We start from the raw sequence: 19,967 nt of genomic DNA, 5'->3' as shown, positions 1-19,967 counted from the left end.
GTCACGTGGTCGTGACGTCGACGAAGACAACAGTCAGCACATCCGAGATGAAACTGTTTATTTGGCCAAACTTGTGGCCGAGAAACTGAAAGTCAAACTACAGCAATACACTGATAGCAGCACACAGAGCGTCGACCTTCAATCAACTGACAAGTGGTCAAGCACGTCGGCTTTTATACAGGCGCTATCGAACTTTCCAGCAATATCGCTGGTGGCGGCGTTATCTCTAGACAAAGCTGGAACATTCGCGTGCGGGGCGCAATCTTAACAAAATGATCTACTACAATCGCGAAGCTTCTCGAACACTGCTTCGCGGACAGTGTCGAGCGTTGATAACCGTCCCTGCCGGTCAAACCCGAAATCATCAAAACAAGACAAGAAGTGGGTGTGGCAATATAATGCTTCACAGATGTGTAGCGGTTATCTCGCTTCACCGGAGAATGACGAATAATGGCATAGTGGGTACCTTGCAGGTGACCTTGTATTAGTCGCGCCAATAGAGTTTATAATGGGCTCTGTAAAGGCCGGTATTCCTGCTTTCACCGTGACGTGTTCGGCCCAGGCCTGGCGTTTTAGCAGCGAAGCGGTTCACGCTCGGCGTAAAATGTCGTGAACCAAAATTATCAACACTGTGAACCGGCGCGCACTCTCTTCGTCCTCCTCTTACTTTTCGTCCTCTTCTAAAAATTCTGCTTCGCTCTCAGAACGCGTGAAGCACAAAGCGAAGGAATGATGTGAGGGTGAGGAGGAGAGCGAAGATAGAGAGAAAGAAACGGAGGGGCAGAATTAAATAAAGTTAGAGAGAAAGAGAAGATATTCGAGAAAAAGAAAAAAAATTGTTGATCCCTCCGTCATGGAAATCGGTATAACACGAACGTTAAACGCGCCTTTTACAAAAGTAGTTGCATGTTCACTGTACATTCAATAATGAGGGCTTACACAATGTAAAGCATAGCCCATAATGGATGAGAAAAAAAACGATAGAAAGAAAAGAGGAAGCAAGTGATAAATAGAGAGAGAGTGAGACAAAGATATGAAATAAAGAAAAAGAAAGATTGAAGGAGAGAGAAACAAATAGAAACAAACATAGAGAAAAAGAGCAGAGAGAAGACAGAAAAGGAAAGAGCAAGCTAAAGAAAAACAAAGAAGACCGCCCAGCTGTATAGAGAAATAGAGAAATACGTTGCCCAGCGAGCGGCCACTGGACCGTGCTTCACAGTTCCGAACATTGCGCGACTTTCTGCAAACGTTTGGCGTTTTTTTTTTATTCAGTAACCCCTGTCTACGTTACTCACAAGAGTACAAAAATATGGCCATGCAAAGAAAACATTTCTCGCGAAAATTAAAAAAAGAGCACTGCGTCGGCCGGGAATCGAACCCGGGTCAACTGCTTGGAAGGCAGCTATGCTAACCACTATACCACCGACGCCCGGCGACCTTGCAATAACAGCTGCGCGCTCCATTGTGCCGCAAATAGCCGCCGACGTACAGCAAGTCACGAGGAAAGAGAGACAAGGTCATAGCCGACTCGAGTAGACCGGCTCGAGCACCAAGATCATCCCGTTTATTCTCGCATCGGAAGAAGGCGGAGTTTTGTTTGCCTCCAAGATATTGAGAACTGCGAGTCTTGGAGTCCTTACACGTAGAACAATTTTCGCACATCTAAAAACTTGTAAGGCTGCCTCAGTACTCGTGCTCATATCGCAACCAATGTAGTCATTGCTACGTACACTCAGCGTTGGAATCCATCATTCTACACGTGGTTTTATTCAAGCATTCTTGTGTCGTCCTAGTGTCGCTGTCATTTCCAATTTTCTAGACGGATGTAACACTTGCAATGAGATTAAAGTTCTTGTTTCATTTTTTTTATTGTGGCCATCCTTCCATATCACCCCGCTCACCTTGTTTAATGTCAAAATGGGTTTTAGTCTACACAAATAATGAAATCAAAATCTTGCCTCTGATCTGTAGAGAGAGCGCACTTTACGCGAGTCAAGCGGACGGGGTGTGGCTTGCAGCACCTTTCTTCAAATCTCTTGTAGTTCATGTTTTCTGCAAAGCACTTGCTTAACAGAAATTTCCTAGGTGTTAAAATATTAACGTTGCCAAGAAGGGAAGCATGAGGAGCCAGATATTCCGTTCAAGCACATCAGAAGTGCGGTTTGCTTAGCATGTTCCTTATGTATCTTGGATGAGGCAGCGCGAAATAACACAAACGGAGGTGAAGAAACACGCCGACTACCAATTAAGGAATGTATTAAAATAAAACACACACACGCACACACAAAGCCATTCTTAATAGCTGACAGCATCAGCACTCAAATTTTCTCTCACTCTATGGACGCAAACAAAGATACGGCAAAGCCGCGGCGTCTCTCGGCGGCCGCCGGTCTATTGACCCCACTCACCTGTTAAGCCTGCTCGCCGCAGTTCCTCGTGTGAAGAACAAGTGCGTTCGCGGGAGCACTGGGAAAACATCCGGCGTCGGTGGTATAGTGGTTAGCATATCTGCCTTCCAAGCAGTTGACCCGGGTTCGATTCCCGGCCGACGCAGTGTTTCATTTTTTTTTTTTCTGCAGCGTGCGCCTTTGTACCTTACGTTAAGTCTTTCAGTTCAAGAAAGCCCAGTTAACAAATATTCACATTCATCAAGGTATACATTCCGTTGCATCGTGTAAGACAAACTCTCTTCTTTTCCCTTTCGTTCTCTTCTGTGAGCAATGCGCCAAGTTGTGTGCTATCATGAAAATGCCTATCTTTTTCTTTTCTTTTTTACTGTATGTCGCTCAGGATCTCTGTTGTATTTCTCCTAATTTTAACACTGCTTCGCGAACAATCTCTTGTAGTTTATGCTTTGTTGTTTGCATGTGTGCGCAAGCAATGTGCATTTTTACTGCTATTCCTTTGTTTACGCGACCAATGCGCCTCTCCATTCGCAACCATGAGTGTTATTTTTTCATTCTTTTTGTGGGTATCCTTAGTATTGCTTTGTCATTTCATTCCATTTGGTTCATCGTCTTGAGACCACATTATTATTGCACACTTTTGTCGCACTCATGTATCGGTTTCTTTTGTTTTCTTTTGTTCTGTGATGCTCCCCTTGCTGCGTGGTATCCATGGGGCCTGTAAGGTGCTTTTAAATAAAAAAAATATATATATGTGGGTCATTCCATGCCAAGTGTCCCAGACGTGGCGCTCGCACATCGCAGCTTTGCTGATAAAATTCGTGCCTTTTTTCTGTGCCACATAGAGTACTGTGGCAAAATATTTTTGCTCGAAAAAAAATTTTGACGATCGTGGCGCCCCCTCAAAGTTCGCTTGCATTTGTTGAACTGTGCCTAGTGGCAAAATGTGTATAAAATCTATTTTTGTGTGCTGAACTTCATGCCACTGGCGGCGCTGTGTTCCACTTTTGTTTGTCACTGGCGGCGCTGACTGACGCTCCCACGTTTAAATGTACATATATATACCCTATAAAGTGGACGGGGGGATGGCCGCCGCGGTAGCTCAGTTGGTAGAGCATCGGACGCGTTATTCCAAGGTCGCAGGTTCGGTCCCTGCCCACGGCAAGCTATCTTTTCGTCCACTTTTCTTTCTTCACATTTGCATTACATTTACTACTAATAACGTTCCCTATACTTTCCTTGGCATTATTGTCTGTTAGTTCTCGTTAATATTGTGTATAACAAACAAAAACGAGCCCTTAAAATTTCCACTTCTTTCCTGCGTAGAAATATTGCAGTTATTCCACAAATGTATAAGAAGTCGCATGGCCTGAAAACGTATGGAAGCGATGTGGGGGTGAAGGTTGCGTTTGCCGCCCCAAATAAGCTTAGTCGCATTAAGGTCTCAGGGGTCTGCGATGGGCAAAGAAAAATGCGGTCAGAGGCATGCCAATTGTTTCGTAAATTGTGTAGGAGTTAAACGCAAATTTCTCTTTCTTGTGCCCACATGTACATCGTCCAGACTGGTCGATGTATTAATACGCGCCTCAGCGAGCATCGAAATTCATTGAATGGAGCCGTCTCATATCGCATCGCATTTGCAGTCATGAAAATGTAATCCCATCTTCGAAAGCACAGTAATTTTGTACCATCAACCTAATCGGACAAAGCGAGAAATTTCGGAGGCATATTATGTCACAAATAACGCCACACTTTGTGTCAGTCAACCTTTTCAGTCGTTACAAGACAAGGGATTCAGCTTTATTAATCGACTGTTAGCATGCGCCTTGGTTGTTTGACATTTTGTGCCTCTTTATGACACACGCGACGCACTCCCATTTTTGTGTATATCCTTTTTTGACGCGTGCAATAATCTTTCAGTTGTGTATGAGCGTTGGTTTGTGCACTTCCTTCCTTGTACTGCTCCTTTCTTTTTTCGCTCTAAGTATTATTCCAACCTGTAGTTATAGCACCAACGAAGGTTAGTAGGCATTTATCGTTCGTTACATATAGGGAGCGAGCGACGCAATGAATGTATCTCATTTCCACAGGTGCCGACTACACTTTCTAGTGTACTCATTAAATATCAGAGCCTCACACTGTACTCGACGACAGTGTTGATGGACGCTGATTCCAAATGCATCCGCCAATCATAGACCGCTCCTGCACTTCATAGGCAACCGAGTTGTATTTTTTTTTATTTATGCCGTAAGGCGCACTGGCGCCAAAATAAATAAATAAAAGGCGACGCTTCTGAGCCGCTCAACTGGTCCAACAGTGGGACAGATGGAAATCGTCGAGAGGCTGTCGTAGCTAAACACTGAAGTTCGTGATTGAATTGCGCAGTAACAAGTTGCACCTTGCCGAATGCACTGTGTCTAAGAAGTCCTGGCACGGCGCGAGCGGAAAGCTACAGCGCGAAGTCCGCGCGCTCGTCGCGGCGGCTGCTGCGGCGTACACACATTTCCTATAAGCGCTTGCGCGACCGTTGACGGCGCTCGTGTGCTTGAAAAAGGTCTATTTCGCAGTGCTGCATTCTAACTGCAAGCGTCATGATTTGGCTCCCTGTCACATGCAAAAGCACTTCGGAGATAAGCCTACAATATCATTTGATGCACAGAACCCTGTGCCGCGAAGAAAGTTCGGTTTTATAGGATCTTTAACCCCTTTAGGCCCAAATAATTGATTTTCAATGTAGGCAATTAGTATTTACAATATTAGATGCGTATATGACGTTGGTAGTCTAAAAAAAGAATAAATCTGCGCTCGCGCTTCTCAATCAAGAGTAATTATTGACCAAAGTAATGTATCATGCAATTGGTATATAGTAATAGTTAGATTACTTTTATAATTCAATGCTTAGACAATAGTTCGATAGCATAGAAAAGCACCCAATAGCCAAAATTCATATTTTCGATACAGAACTAAAATAGATGCCCTGTCTCGGCACGGTAAAAGAAGAAGCTGGCTCAGTGAACTGCAGGAACAGCGGGACCGCTTCTGTGATTACTTTGTTCACGCGTGACGTCACTTTCTTGTGTTTACTAGGTTGGCAGTATATGTAGAGCAGATGTTAGCGGAATACAGGTGCTAGCCGAAGAACAATTAACCGTTTTATTCACCAGGCTGTTGCTCACCGACTTACAAATCTCATGACTCCAATTGGAATCAGTGGGCCGCCTGAAAGGGTTATTGTCATGTACAAAAGCGCATGCTGAAAAAAAAAGAAAGAATGAAAAAAAAAAAACACTGCGTCGGCCGGGAATCGAACCCGGGTCAACTGCTTGGAAGGCAGCTATGCTAACCACTATACCACCGACGCCAGATGTTGCAGCAGGCTTCCGCGAACGCATTTGTTATATGCACAAGGAACAGCTGCGAGCAGGCCTGACAGATGAAACGGGGTCAACGGACCGGCGGCCGCCGAGCGAGACCGTGGCTTTGGCGCTTCCTTGTTTGCGTCCTTACAGTGTAAAGAAATTTTAATTCTGGCACTGTCAGCTATTAAAAATGGTTGCTTTAGAGAAACATCATGTTCTGGTCTGCAAACTGAACAACAAATAATTTTTAAATATTTCATATACGTTCAAATATTCGTAACTTCTATCACAAGAGTAACTTAATCGCGGGAAATTACGTGTTTGACTAATTATTTAACAATGAGGCACGCCGAAATGCGGAATTCAGAACAAGCTTCACCGCCTTGTGTTCTATAACGTGTATACCTATACCTAAGTTCGGGGCCCGGTGTTACAGTGGTTACGGTGCTCGTCTGCTGGTCTAAAAGTCATGGGTTGGTACCCGGGCGCGGCGGTTGCATTTCAAGGGAGCCCGGTGCTAGAGCCCGTGTACTTAGATTTAGGTGCACGTTAAAGAACGCCAGCTGGTGGATATCTCCGGAGACCTGAGGCGTGCCTTATAATCATATCGAGGTTCTGGCATGTAAAACCTGATTATTGTGACCAAAATGCGTCGTTATATTGCCATGTCGCTGCTGTCGAAGTGCACGATTCCAGTGAGAAATAAGAAGGGAAATATGTCAAAGTGCCCGTTTCTACATTTTTCACCGAATCTTCTGCCCGGTGCCGTCGTCGTTGTCGTCGTAGTAGTACGCCTCACGCAGGTCACGTGAAAATACAGGGAAGTAAATGAGGAAATAAATTAAATGATGATGACGCTGGCAATCATGACGATGACTATGCTTTCCTTAAAATAAACAGAGCAAAATGATTATGATGATGTCTATGTACAAGTCACCAGGGCCTTTGTCAAGACGGTCTCACGGGTTTTAGCTTCACGACCTTCCAGTTTTTCTCTGGTAAATAAATGAAATTTGCATTGAATTGACTTTATGTACAACATACCGGGAAGTCGAGTAGCACTTCCGTTAATTACATTAACTATAGACTTACAATAATTGTCAAACCAAGGCAATGCACATGACCGCGTGAAAGAGTCGTGTAGATTACAGGGAGCGCACACTTGGCAGGATTCCGGCTGAGCTGGCGGCAAATTGCGTGGCGCGAGGCATTCGCCAAAACGCCATTGCCTGAGCCCGTAAATCACGTGATCACACTTTGCGCACTCAAGTGTAAGCGCGCGTATTTCTAATCGAGCGGCGCACTAACGACACCACGTGACCTCGCTACATAATCACATACAGTCGCGCCCTCACAGCTTTGTCGTCCGACGGTTTTGATAGCGTGGAAATGGCGAACTTTTTTCAAGCAAACATTAACAAATCCAACAGAGAGACGCCAAGGAAACCTTAGCGATGGGGATATCTGAAGTTTTTAGCTGAATTATACTCAAATCAAATCATTTTTCTATTTCCTAGAAGAAATATACATTATCGAGAGGTTCTAGGCTGAATGATAGCTGTTACGGGCAGCATGCCTAAGCCAAATAACCCGTTGCAAGGCTGATGGGACGGTAACCAATTTTACACAAAAAATATCTATATGACTTTTTATTAGTATTCCTGAGACATTATATGATATAATATTATTACCTTTTCTGAACGGTTAGTTATGTTACACCATAGTATACTCTTTCATATCTTAAGAAGAAAGATGCATCAGAAACACGTGGACACCAGAAAGCTAGGAGAACTAAAGGAAGCATACAAATACGACGATAGCCATATTTGAAAGAAAACACGAACAAAATATCACGGAATTATTACACAAACTTCCATCGGCTTTATCAGCGTTTTGCATTGCATAAAAGCATCGTGAAATCAGAATGGTATTAATAAAAAATTGGAAGTTTTTACATATATATGTCTTGAAATTCAGAATGTAACAAAATCATGGAAAGAAATTAAAATGAACCCCTAAAACCAGAACATTAAGAAAAAAATTATTCCTGTGGCACGAAACTACTCTCTTAGAGCTGGAAACGAAAAAGTGAAAACGTTTTCAGCCATTACGACACTCATAATCGATGACATCATACGGTCATCGTTTTCTGCTCTTAGACGATCGCCAATCTGTAAGGGCAGGGAAAAAACTCACAGGGTCTCTTATGCACTCACCTAAATCGAATGGAAAGCGAAAGCCATCTTCTTTTTCTTCTCAATCGGTGTGTATTGATCTTGGCCCGCCACCCTCTGAAAACTTTCTGAACAAGGAACAAGTTCGGTGCAAGAAGATTTCTCCACCGAATGCGGTTTTCCACTGCCTCTAGGATCGGAGGCACCTCAACTCATTTTGCACAGCCTCCTTGATGGGCGCACCTCTTACCAAGCTACGATGGCATCTGATGACGTCACCGTGTGACATTACGTCGCAGATGTCAATGTGACGCCATGATGGCGTCAAAATGGCGTCACAATATCTTCAGAACTGTGACGTCATGATGACGCCGACAGGTGGCGGTGATGTTTGCGTCACTCGTGTTGGCGCCGCCGACACGGGATGCCAGTCAATGTTCTAGTTTGACGAAGCATCTAAGGCTTTCGCCTAACAAACCTAGAGCGAAGTAGCAGTCCACTGACAAATGCCAACTGTTTTCCGTCGGCCTTGTTCCCTGCAACATTGAGGTGCGATACTTGTGAGATCGCTCTCAACGCTGTTCGTTAGCAAAGTGTTAGCGTTAGGAAAAGATCTTATCTGCGACGGATGTTTTTTTTTTTTTTTAACGGCGAAGCTGTTGAAAAAACATTTTTTCGTCCAAGAGCATGTGCGCACAAGTCCGTGTTAAATATACAACAACCAAAGGTTGATGACGACCTGGGTGGCCGACCCCGCGAGCCTTATCTGGGTGACTGTGTCTGAGTTAGCCAATATGGCAGCCATTGCTCCAGGGAAGGGTCACGCATAATATCTGCTAAAATTCAGGCGGTGGAAATTGTCTTGGAACTAGCACACTCTGCGGATACTAAAAACGAGGTGGCTCACGTGAGTGCTCGAAGTTTCGTCGCCCGGGCAGGTAAGCTCCCATTCCTGGGAGGTGAGGGAGATATGGGCTGGTGTCGTTTCACGACGTCACAAATCATTGAAGGCGAGACAGACGGCTTTATCCGCCCCTATAGACGAGCGCTTGGCCAAGACGCAGGAATGCATGTGGAGAAACTTGGAGACAATATCTTTTCCCAAGCTTAACACTTTGCTAACGAACAGCGTTCACAGCGATGTCACAAGTATCTCACATCAATGTTGCGAGGAACAAGGTCGACGGGAAACCGTTGGCATTTGTCAGCGCCTAGTGGACTACTGCATCGCTTTATGGCTTTAAAACGAAAGCTCTCGATGCCTCATGAAACAAAAAATTGACTGGCATCCCGTGTTGGCGGCGTCAAACCGAGTGATACAAAAAATTACCACCACGTGATGACTTCACCACGACATCATCATCAGGTCAGAGTTCGGAAAATGTGACGTCATTTTGACGTCATCGTGGCGTCACACTGACGTTTGTGACGGAACGTCACATGATGACGTTGTCAGAGGCCATCATGGCATGTTAAGGATACCCTAAACCACCTCCGATATTTTTTCAAACATTTGAAGTGAAGACGCGCATCGTGTGCAGAATGCCCTCACGATAAGCGAAGCCACACGTGGCAGCGTTAAAAATTCCAAGAAACAATATCCTCTTCTCTCCGGGCCTTTCCGGCCTCCCTAGTGACGCATGTGACGTGAACATGTTGAACCAGTGTCGCGTTATGCAGGCGAAGCTGCGATTGGTGGAACAAGAACTTACGACCTTCCGGTTAGTCTCTAAGCAGCTGCCCGCGCTCCTTGCTGATCGTCGTGTTGCCCGCGTGTGCGCGCTTGCGAATCGGCAACTGCGGCCCGTAACGCAACCGCCCAATCGCTAGCGTACCTGCACAGTCACGCCTAGTGGCCTGATAAGCTGCGTGGACAGAATCCAATAGTGTTTGGCGATGGCTTTCATGCATCAGTGTGCGGTACGTGGCAGCAGAATCATCTACTGGAAAACCTAAAAGACGCGACACGTGTCACCATACGTCTCCATCATGTTCGTGATCCCTTGAAGGCATGCGCGCAACACAGGGTCCATAATGGCACGTTTCGTAGAAGTCCGGGCCGGCACGGCAACAACAGCAGTGACCCGAGAAGCACGGAGTTCGTGGAGTCGCAACAAGCGGAAGTTCCCGCTGTCTCGAAGAGCGCGTCAGCGATGACGGTATGCCACGTGAGAGTGGGAGGGGCGCTCTGCGAGGAGGGCAAACAGGCTTTGCCCTCCTCGACGACGGACGGTAGCGATGGAAAGAGTGAAACGAGCTATTGAAGCGTTTCGATCATCAAACGCGTGTAACTGCGCTATTTAGGCCCCGTTTCGGAAAATTATCACGTACGTGTTCGTTGTAGACTCGTGCACAACTGTCACACCACAACTAAATTTCCACCTCTGGGTGGTTTAGGGGCCCTTTAAGAGGTGGGCCGATCGCGGAGGTAGTGCAGATTGAGGTCAGCTGCATCCGGTCCTGGAGGCAGTGAAAAACCGCGTTCGGTGCAGAATGCTTTCTGCACCGAACGTGTTCTTTGCGCAGAAACTTTTAGGAGGGTAACGGGCCACATACAGCGACTGAGAAGAAAAAGAAGATGGCTTTCGCCTTCCAGTCGCCTTAGGTGAGTGCCTAAGAGACCCTGTGAGTTCTTTCCCAGCCCGTACAGATTGGCGAACGTCTAAGAGCAGAAAACGATGACTGCATGATGTCATCGAGCATGAGTGTCGTAATGGCTGAAAACTTTTTCACTTGTTTGTTTGCAGCTTTCAGCGCGCTGTTTCGTGCCACCGGAATCCATTTTTTTCTTCTTAATGTTCTGGTTTTAAGGCTCTATTTTCGTTTCATTCCATGAGTTTGTTAAACGTTGTGTAATTCAAAACATATATGAAAAATTTCGATTTTTTTATTAATGCCTTTCTCATTTCACTATATTTTATGCAATACAGAACACTGATAATGGCCATGGAAGTTTGTATAATAGTTCTGTGATATTTTGTTCTTGTGTTCTTTCACATATGGCTATCGTCGTATTCGTAAGCTTCCTTTAGTTCTCTTAGCTTTCTGGTGTCAAGTGTTTTGATGCATGTTTCTTCTTAAGCTATGGAAGTGTATATTGCCACGCGCGCTTCTTTGGCTAGGTTTTTGTAACTGGTCCGTTGCACGTCTGATCGCTGTCTTGCGCGGGCCGAGCAACACAGCGCGGACAAAAAAAAAAGAAGCGCGCGTGATAATATTATGGTGTAACATAGCTAACCGTTCAGAAAAGGTAATATTAATAATATATCATATATCTCTCAGGAAGACCAATAAAAAGTCATATAGATATTTTTTGGTTATGTCTCGTTTGAAAATTGTTGCCCTCTCCTCAGTCTTGCAACGGGTTATTTGGCTTAGTCAACTGTCCATAACAGATAGCATTAAACCTAGAAGCTCTCCATAATGTGTGTTTCTTCTGGTAAACTGAAAAAAAAATGATTTGATTTCATTTCAATATAATTCAAGTTAAAAACTACAGATATTCCCCTCGTGAAGGTTTTCGTGGCGTTTAAGTGTTGGCTTTATTAATGTCTGTTAACAAAGAAAAAAGAAGAAAATCTGCCATATACACGCCGTCAAAACCGTCGGACGGCAAAGCTGTGAGGGCGCGATTGTATGTGATTGGCTGGCGAGGTCACGCGATGTCGTTATGTGCCACTAGATTTGAAATACGCGCTGTTTCACTTGAGTGTGCAAAGTGTGATCACGTGACTTACGGGCTCAGAAAATGGCTTTTTGGCGAACGCCCCGCGCCAAGCGATTTGGCGCCAGCTCAGCCGGAACCCTGCCAAGTGTGCGCTCCCTGTAATCTACACGACCCTTTTAACCTGTCATGTGCATTGCCTTGGTTTGACAATTAATGTGAGCCTTCAGTTAATGTAAGTAATGGAAGTGCTACTTCACTGCCCGCTGTTTTGTACCGAAAGTCAACTCAATTGAAATTTCATTTATTTAGCAGATAACTACTGGAAGGCCACCAAGGCTAACAATCGTGAGAAAGGCTTGGCAAAGGTCTTGGTGACCTGTACATACACATGGCAGTAATGCGGAAATTAGGTGTCATGATCATAATCATCATTTCGCTCCATTTATAAAAAGGAGAACATCGTCATCGTCCTCATTGCCAGCGTAGAAGAGTCTAGTGTTGGGCCTGTTGGTACATAGCTTGAAAACGAGGAACCAAGCCTTCAACAGACACGTACACAAGAAGAGAAGAAAAACGACCACACACGACCACACACAGCGTCATCATTTCATTTATTTTCCTATTGACTTCCCTCTCTGGTCACGTGACCTGATCAGTGAGGCCGACTAATACTACAACGACGACGGCACAGGGTAGAAGATTCGCTGTAAAAAGTAGAAACGGACACTTCGACACACCCCTTCTTTTCTCACTGAAATCGTGTACTTCGACAGTAGCGACATGGCGATATATCCGCCCATTTATATGCAACAATAATATTTCAGGTTTTACATGCCAAAACCTCGATATGATTATAAGACACGCCATAGGTCTCCAGAGATTGAAAACGTGTTAAAATGTAACCCACATAGCCCAAGATCATCGGGTCAGGTAAACACAGCTGTCTGGTCTACTCAAAATTTCATAAGTTCAATATTTATCAGGCGTTGTTTCCTTTCTTTTTCCTTTTTTGTCCTCTCTCTCTTACTCTCTCTGTAAATGAACATTTTTTTATTTACGTATTTCTTTTATTAATATAATAACAAGCACCATTGCAGTTCTCATCGATAGGTTACAAAACGTTTCTTGGCCAATCCCAAGAATCCTCAGTTTGTGTTTGTATCCTCAGGCCATAGGCCTGAGGATACAAACAAACCAAGAAGCTTCGCTGTAGCAACTAGGCATTTTGATATATATTTCCCTTCTTTTCTCAGTGGAATTGTGTACTTCGACAGTAGTGACATGGCAATATAACCGCGCATTTATATACAACAATAATAATTCATGTTTCACATGCCAAACCTCGATATTATTATAAGGCATGCCGGAGGTCTCCGGAGATATCCACCAGCTGGCGTTCTTTAAGGTGCACCTAAATCTAAGTACACGGGCCTCTAGCACCGGGCTCCATTGAAATGCAACCGCCGCAGCCGGGTTCGAAGCCGTAACATTTAGGTCAGCAGCCGAGCACCGTAACAACTCTAACACCCGGCGCCGAACTTAGGTATAGGTATACACGTTTTATAGAACACAAGGCGGTGAAGCTTGTTCTGAATTCCGCATTTCGGCGTACCTCATTGTTAAACAATTAGTCAAGCACGTAACTTCCTGGGATTAGCTACTCCTGTGATAGAAGTTACAAATATTTCAACGTATTTGAATGATTCAAATTTTATTTGTTTTTCAGTATGCAGACCAGAACGCGATGTTTCACTGAAGCAACCATTCTTAATAGCTGACAGTGCCAGAATTAAAGTTTCTTTACACTCTATGGACGCAAACAGGGAAGCGCTAAAGCCACGGTCTTGCTCGGCGGCCGCCGGTCCGTTGACCCCGTTTCATCTGTCAGGCCTGCTCGCAGCTGTTCCTTGTGCATGTAACAAATGCGTTCGCGGAAGCCTGCTCCATCATCTGGCGTCGGTGGTATAGTGGTTAGCATAGCTGCCTTCCAAGCAGTTGACCCGGGTTCGATTCCCGGCCGACGCAGTGTTTTTTTTTTTTCAAGAGCTTGTTTTCTTTTCTTTTTTTTTTGAGGGTGCGCTTTTATACATGACATTAATCCTTTCAGGCGTAGAGATTCCATTTGGAATAATCAGTAGTGTAGGCCACTCAGCATCCTCCTGGTGAATAGAACGGGTTAATTGTTCTTCCGCTGGCACCTGTAATCCGCTAGCATCTGCTCTACATATACTGCCAACCTGGTACACACAAGAAAGTGACGTCACGCGTGAAAAAAAAAATATCGCAGAAGCGGTCGCGCTGTTCTTGTTCTTGTTCACCTTCAACTTTGGCTCACACCCACTGTGGGGGATTGGCCAAGAATTTAGTGGTTTTATCAAACGTTATAATACTTTAGAAAGGAGGTTACAGAATAGAAACATTATAAATTTGATAGGAAACTTTGACGCTTGATCAAATAAGAAATAAATAAATAAATAACAGTAATAAAATAAAATAAATAAATGCCCGAATATTAAAAATATATACATGTGTTGACACAGAAGAATAATATATATTGTCTAGTTAATCGATTGGTTTCATTGAGGTAATCCCTCACAGCCACGCAAACTTTCGCATTGGAGAACCCAGAAATAGACGCTCCAAAAGACAAAAGCGCAGGCACAGATAAATTCATTCCAATAGCCCGTAAAGGTCTTTCCAAAAGGTTTTTCGTGATGTAGTATATCGCTTGCAGGTCAGAAAGAAATGATCAATCGTTTCCAGCTCACCACAGAATGCGCACAGTGGAGAAGGTGCCTGAGCAGACCTGTGTTGATAGAAATTTAGCCTCGGTGCACGACATCGCAGCCTCGTAATTGACACTTCCAGTTTACGGGTTTGACAAAATGACCTCCGCCAGGGATATAATAAGTGCCGATATTCTGTGGAACTTGTGAGTGCTGTGTCTGCAAAGACTTCCGTAATGCTACGCCTGCGAAATCGCTGTTTCCGCAATTCACTGAGGCAGCTTCTTCTTTCACAGTGCAGACGCAGGGCATTTATTTTTGTTCGGTATCGGAAATATGAATTATGGCTGTTACGTGCTTTTCTATGCTACCAAAATCATTATTAATTAATTATTTATAAACAATAATCGAAATATTAATAAATAACAATCACTTGATACATTAATTTGGTCAATAATTACTCCTCATTGAGAAGCGTAAGCGCAGATTTGTTCCTCTTTTTTGGACTACCAAGATCATAGGCATCTAATATTGTAAAAACTGATCGCTTACATTGAAAATGAATCATCTCGACCATAAGGGGTTAAAGGTCCTGAACAACCGAACTTTATTCGCGTGACAAGGTTCTGTGCCCCATAAAATGGTATTGTATGCTTTTCTCGGAAATGCTTTTCCATGTGACAGGGAGCTCAATCATGACGCCTGTAGTTAGAATGCAGCACTGCGAAGTTGAAACCGGTTCAGGCCCCGCTATGGTGGTCTAGTGGTTATGGCGCTCGAGTACTGACCCGAAGGTCGGGGGATCAAATCCCGGCAGCGGCGGCTGCATTTTCGATGGAGGCGAGAAAGTCTGAGGCCCATGTACTTCGCATTAGGTGCACGTTAAAGAACCCCAGGTGGTCGACATTTCCGGAGCCCTCCACTACGGCGTCTCTCATAATCATATCGTGGTTTTGGGACGTGAAATCCCAGATATTATTATTGGAACCGGTTCAGAGTCAAACGCGCGCGGCGCATATTGGCTCACTGCATGCGCTTGTCTCACGGTTTTTTGTTTCATCAGTTTCGAAGTCGCACTTTTGTGTTGTCCATCCATAGATTGTGGGGACTCTCCCAGGCTATAAACGCACAGATATTCCTACCCAGCAAAGCGGGCGAGGATCGAGGGAGGCGATGCGGGCTCGTTGGTAGCACATCTTCAATAAGTGTACTTGTAGTGCACGTAAAGGACAGGACAAGAAATATATAGGCACACAGAGACACGCAGAGCGCTAACTTCCAATAATCTTTCGTTTTCGGAAACAAGGTGCACGTGAACTTGGTCCACGTGCTTCAAAATCTCGCCCGAGTTTCTAAGGCAAAGTGGCACAAAATGTTACATTTCGCGCAAGTGCTGCTAGCCGAAACAGTGTATATATATATATATATATATATATATATATATATATATATATATATATATATATATATTATATATATATATATATATATATATATATATGTCCGCGGGTCTGGCCGGACCCGCGGCCGGAAGGTCAAAAATCGCTTCGTACGCGTGTCTGTTTCACTGCGTAATATATATATATATATATATATATACGTGTGTGTTTGTGTGTGTGTGGAAACACCCACATTCATATATATATATATATATATATATATATATATATATACACTGTTTCTACTAGCAGCACTTCAGCGAATTGTAATATTGTGCGCCGCTTTGCCTTAGAAACGCGGGCGAGATTTTTGTTACCAATTACAGTGGCTTTGCACATAGTAGTCAATGTCTAGAAAGGACGGGCTGCTCCGACATCGGTGTTGAACCTATTTCAGTGTTTTTTTATTAAATGCGAAGCATTTCTTAGCGAACCTCAGGAACTTTGGCCGTTTCTATCTACGTATCTATCTATCTATCTATCTATTTAGCCGCCTACGTCTGGGCACTCTGCTGGTCGTCTCCATAACTTGTAATATACCAAAATTGGCACAGCAGGTGATCAGTGTATGACGAACGCGATTCACTGCTCATGACATGAATAACGCAAAATACCTGTCGCGTACGTCATGAAACCCTTTCTCTCAGTCACGTGTGGCACAGACCCGCGTACCAAAGTTCATGTTATGCGGGTATGTGCCACAGGTGATACAGAGTCTCAACAAACACAGTAACCCCGAAGACAAACATATTGACACGCAAGGAAAGTGATAATAATAAGAATTGTTGGGGTTTTATGCACTAAAACCACGATATGATTATGAGAGACGCCGTAGCGATGGCGTCCGGAAATTTTGACCATGTGGCATTCTTTAACGCGTACCGAGATTGCACAGTACACGGGGGTCTAGCATTTTGCCTCCATCGAAATTCGACCGGCCACGGCCGGGATCGAACCCGCGACCTTCGAGTCAGCAGCCGCACACCGTAACCGCTACACCACCGCGGCTGACGCAAGGAAAGTGAGGAAGCTGAAGAGAGAACAGCCCTGGAAGACGCTCAACTACCATCCACTCGTCCACGTGGTCGGCAACGTGATCCATGTGGATTACGCGAAAACCGGGATCAATGCCTCCTATAATAAATCTGCCCAGAGAACCAGTCCTCTCATAAGTACCGGGGACTTCAACATTGATTTGTCAAGACCCAAGAACGCCTGGTATTTCTACTGCGTGAAAGATGGTTTGGATGTGGACAGCGCATTCTGCTGTTAGCATCGTTATGCAACTGCATGTAAACAACTGGTTATATAATACATATGCGACTCTTCAACATATGAGTGTGTGCCTGCCACTTCCACATTTATCTAGCATCATTCCGCAACGTTTCGCTCAATATAAAAAATTACGCCGTAGTCACCATCCCGCGCATGATTCGCATAGCGTCGATTCCCACGGTACGTGGGATCTGCCGAAATTTTTGTCTGACAACGCCTCCAGGTTCCGAGACCGAACAAAAGTGTGGTACATTTTATTTTTGTCTTAATCATTGTGAGTAGCTTTTCTTCAATCCACGGCTCCTTGCACGTTTGAGTTTTCGGTTTCGCAAGGTCATTGAATATGCTTGATTATAACAATCTAAGCTTCTCAAAAAATGCCTCGTATGTTGCATTTGGGTTTCTTCGCTCAAACACGCATGTCCAATCGACTGATTGAATATGTGAGCGAAACACTTCCAAGCCTGCAGCCCTAATGCTGCGAGATAAGACTTCCACTCTGGTCTCACGTTTAACCTGCATTATTGGAAGCAAAAAAATGGTAGATGGTCGCTTACGTCAGCTGTTAGCAGTCCAGAAAAACAGTCTCGAGAATGAATGTTTGTTACACATATGTCGAGTGAAGTGCACTTTTTTCTGTTAAAATTGTTTCTGGTAATATTGTGACTCTCCAGAGACAGAACCTCGCGCTGAAAACAAGTGTTCGCACCTCTCACAGATCTATGAGCTGCTTATTCTAGTTGCAGCTAGGCAAAAATTGGTTCCAGCTAGGTTGAACTAGATAGAACTTAGTTATATGGAGGTTAGGCTTTTGTGGCTAGGTTCAACTTCGCTATATTGAGGTTGACCTTGGTGGTAGCTTGGTTTAACTTGGCTATATCGAGGTTAAACTTGCTGTGCCTAGATTGACCTTCGTATTAGGTTCTGTATATGCTACGCCTAGGCGGTTATGCCGGTAGTACCGCCTACCAATTTCTGTGGCACATACCCATTTACGATAATGATAGTTTTATGATAGCCCGCACAGTGGTCCATAATCGTTTGATGACGATAGTGTCCTGCTTTATTTTTAGTGAACCAGTGGTGAGTAGTGAGATTTACCGAATTTTTGTGGCACATACCCGTTCATGATGATGATAGTTTTCAAGTAGGCCGTACAGCACATACCCGCAGGGCGCACAAGTTACGGCTAGCACAAATAGCTTCGCTGTTAAACAGCTGTGACGTAGCGGGAGGACTCTCGTTGACGCATGTAGTATTGCGTCGCTGAATTGTAGAGTCGCAGCAGGCGTCAAAACATCTGAATTGTGCGAGTGGGTCGCTTACAGGGGCCCTCACCGCCCCGAGTTTAAAGACGAGGGAGTGGTTTCTTTTTCGCCTTCACAGCACTTCGTACAAGCAATATCTCCTCGTCGCCACTTATTTCTTAAAAGCAAGCGTACAATGCGAGCACTAAGCGCGGACTCTATCAGGGTTTCGTGTTTGTCGGCTAGAGGCTGTTATCTCCGCTTGTTCAGCCGAAAACACACAAAATGAAGAGAAATTAGTTGATCGCGCACGATAGTCATGGGGGAAGAGCAGAAAGCGTGGGCAGCTACATGGAAAAACAGCGCAGGTGACAATTCACAACTGATGTTTTGCGTATACGGACCAATCGAGATCATGCCCTGTAATAACGTCACGTGAATCACTGCTCTTGCGTAACGAAGTGCGCAAGAAACACGAGAAACGCCAGGAGAGAATAAAGGCGCAACCACATGCAGCCGACTTTCGAGCGACTGCCAGGAACGACAGCGACAAACGGGCTCGGTCACGTTGTTGCATCACGACTTGAGCAACCACATGAGTATGAGCGACAAAGTGGCATTGTTGCTCAATTGAAAACTATCCCGTGCACGCAGGTAAATTGCAAACAAGAACTTGAAAGTAGATGAATGCCAGTATGCCAAATTCAATATTGTCTTGTGTGAGATAATTATGGAGCCAGAAAAGCGTTTCGCGACTTGCTTTTTTTTTCATGTTTTCATTAACCTCGACAGCAGTATCTGCTGTGACATCGAGGCTCGTCATACGAGTCCCAAATCACGCTTTCCTTCTCAACTTCGTTGATAAGACACCCCTTTAAATCGTGCTTTTCGAGGTCGGACATGGCTGCCTCAAAAGGAGAAGGGCCACCTCACACGACGACGATGTCACTGCAGCAAGCTACCACTGAAACATCACAACGAACCGTCGATAACAATTGATCCACGACAAGATGCGGCCGATGCCTCGCTCTCCGCGGGAGAAGTGGCTGTGAAGAAGATGGTCTATATCTTGCCTTCTTTGATGTGCTCGCGGATGAGAAGCATCAATTGTAAATTGCAACCAAAGCGATGATCAGGGATGCTGCCATTTTGCCGGAAATCGTCATGCGCACTTCCGGGCGACAAGCGATTTTTTGTGGCTCCCCAGAAACCTGCGACGCGACAAGCGACCGCTACGCATGGCCCTCCAGGAAAGCAAATCCTGTCGCTCGTCGCCGTCGCTCGAAAATCGCGTGCATGTGGTTGGGTCTTAAAGTGCTCGCTTTTTATGTTTTTAGGGCCCGGTTAGTGGCCCTTTAGAACTGCCCACCCCCTACAAAATGTGGAGGTGCGCGTGGCATTTTACGGGTGCGCAGTGGGAACTTAGCCCATTTGTAAAATGAAGAATTGCAGCGTTGTGGGCACTTCTCAGCTGTACTTGCACTAGGCATTCTATATTAACTTGAAACGGCAAATGTTACGCGCACAAATGTTCCTCCCTTTGCGGAACAGTTGAATGCGATGCGCACGGGGACCGATTATGCTATCGCGTTCTCCTCTTGAAGGCGAAGCTCATGCGTCCTCCAAGTTTTTTGTCTGCCTACACGAAATATTGCAATGAAGCACTCAGAGCAGC

At 44.8% G+C, this 19,967-nt stretch overlaps 4 non-coding genes across 4 annotated transcripts; 2 read left to right on the top strand and 2 right to left on the bottom strand.

The window, feature by feature from the left end:
• Positions 1-1,357: 1,357 nt before the first annotated feature.
• On the bottom strand, positions 1,358-1,429 carry Trnag-ucc (transfer RNA glycine (anticodon UCC)). Its single transcript has one exon. It is a non-coding gene; the product is annotated as a tRNA-Gly (tRNA).
• Positions 1,430-2,481: 1,052 nt separating this feature from the next.
• Positions 2,482-2,553, top strand: Trnag-ucc (transfer RNA glycine (anticodon UCC)). Its single transcript has one exon. It is a non-coding gene; the product is annotated as a tRNA-Gly (tRNA).
• Positions 2,554-5,694: 3,141 nt separating this feature from the next.
• Trnag-ucc (transfer RNA glycine (anticodon UCC)) lies at positions 5,695-5,766 on the bottom strand. The gene has a single exon. It is a non-coding gene; the product is annotated as a tRNA-Gly (tRNA).
• Positions 5,767-13,558: 7,792 nt separating this feature from the next.
• Positions 13,559-13,630, top strand: Trnag-ucc (transfer RNA glycine (anticodon UCC)). Its single transcript has one exon. It is a non-coding gene; the product is annotated as a tRNA-Gly (tRNA).
• Positions 13,631-19,967: the final 6,337 nt, after the last annotated feature.

The sequence above is a fragment of the Rhipicephalus sanguineus genome, chromosome 8, assembly GCF_013339695.2.
Source record: "Rhipicephalus sanguineus isolate Rsan-2018 chromosome 8, BIME_Rsan_1.4, whole genome shotgun sequence".
Lineage (NCBI taxonomy): Eukaryota > Metazoa > Arthropoda > Arachnida > Ixodida > Ixodidae > Rhipicephalus > Rhipicephalus sanguineus.
Note: the sequence above shows the minus strand (reverse complement) of the source record. Positions and strands in the feature narration are given on the sequence as shown.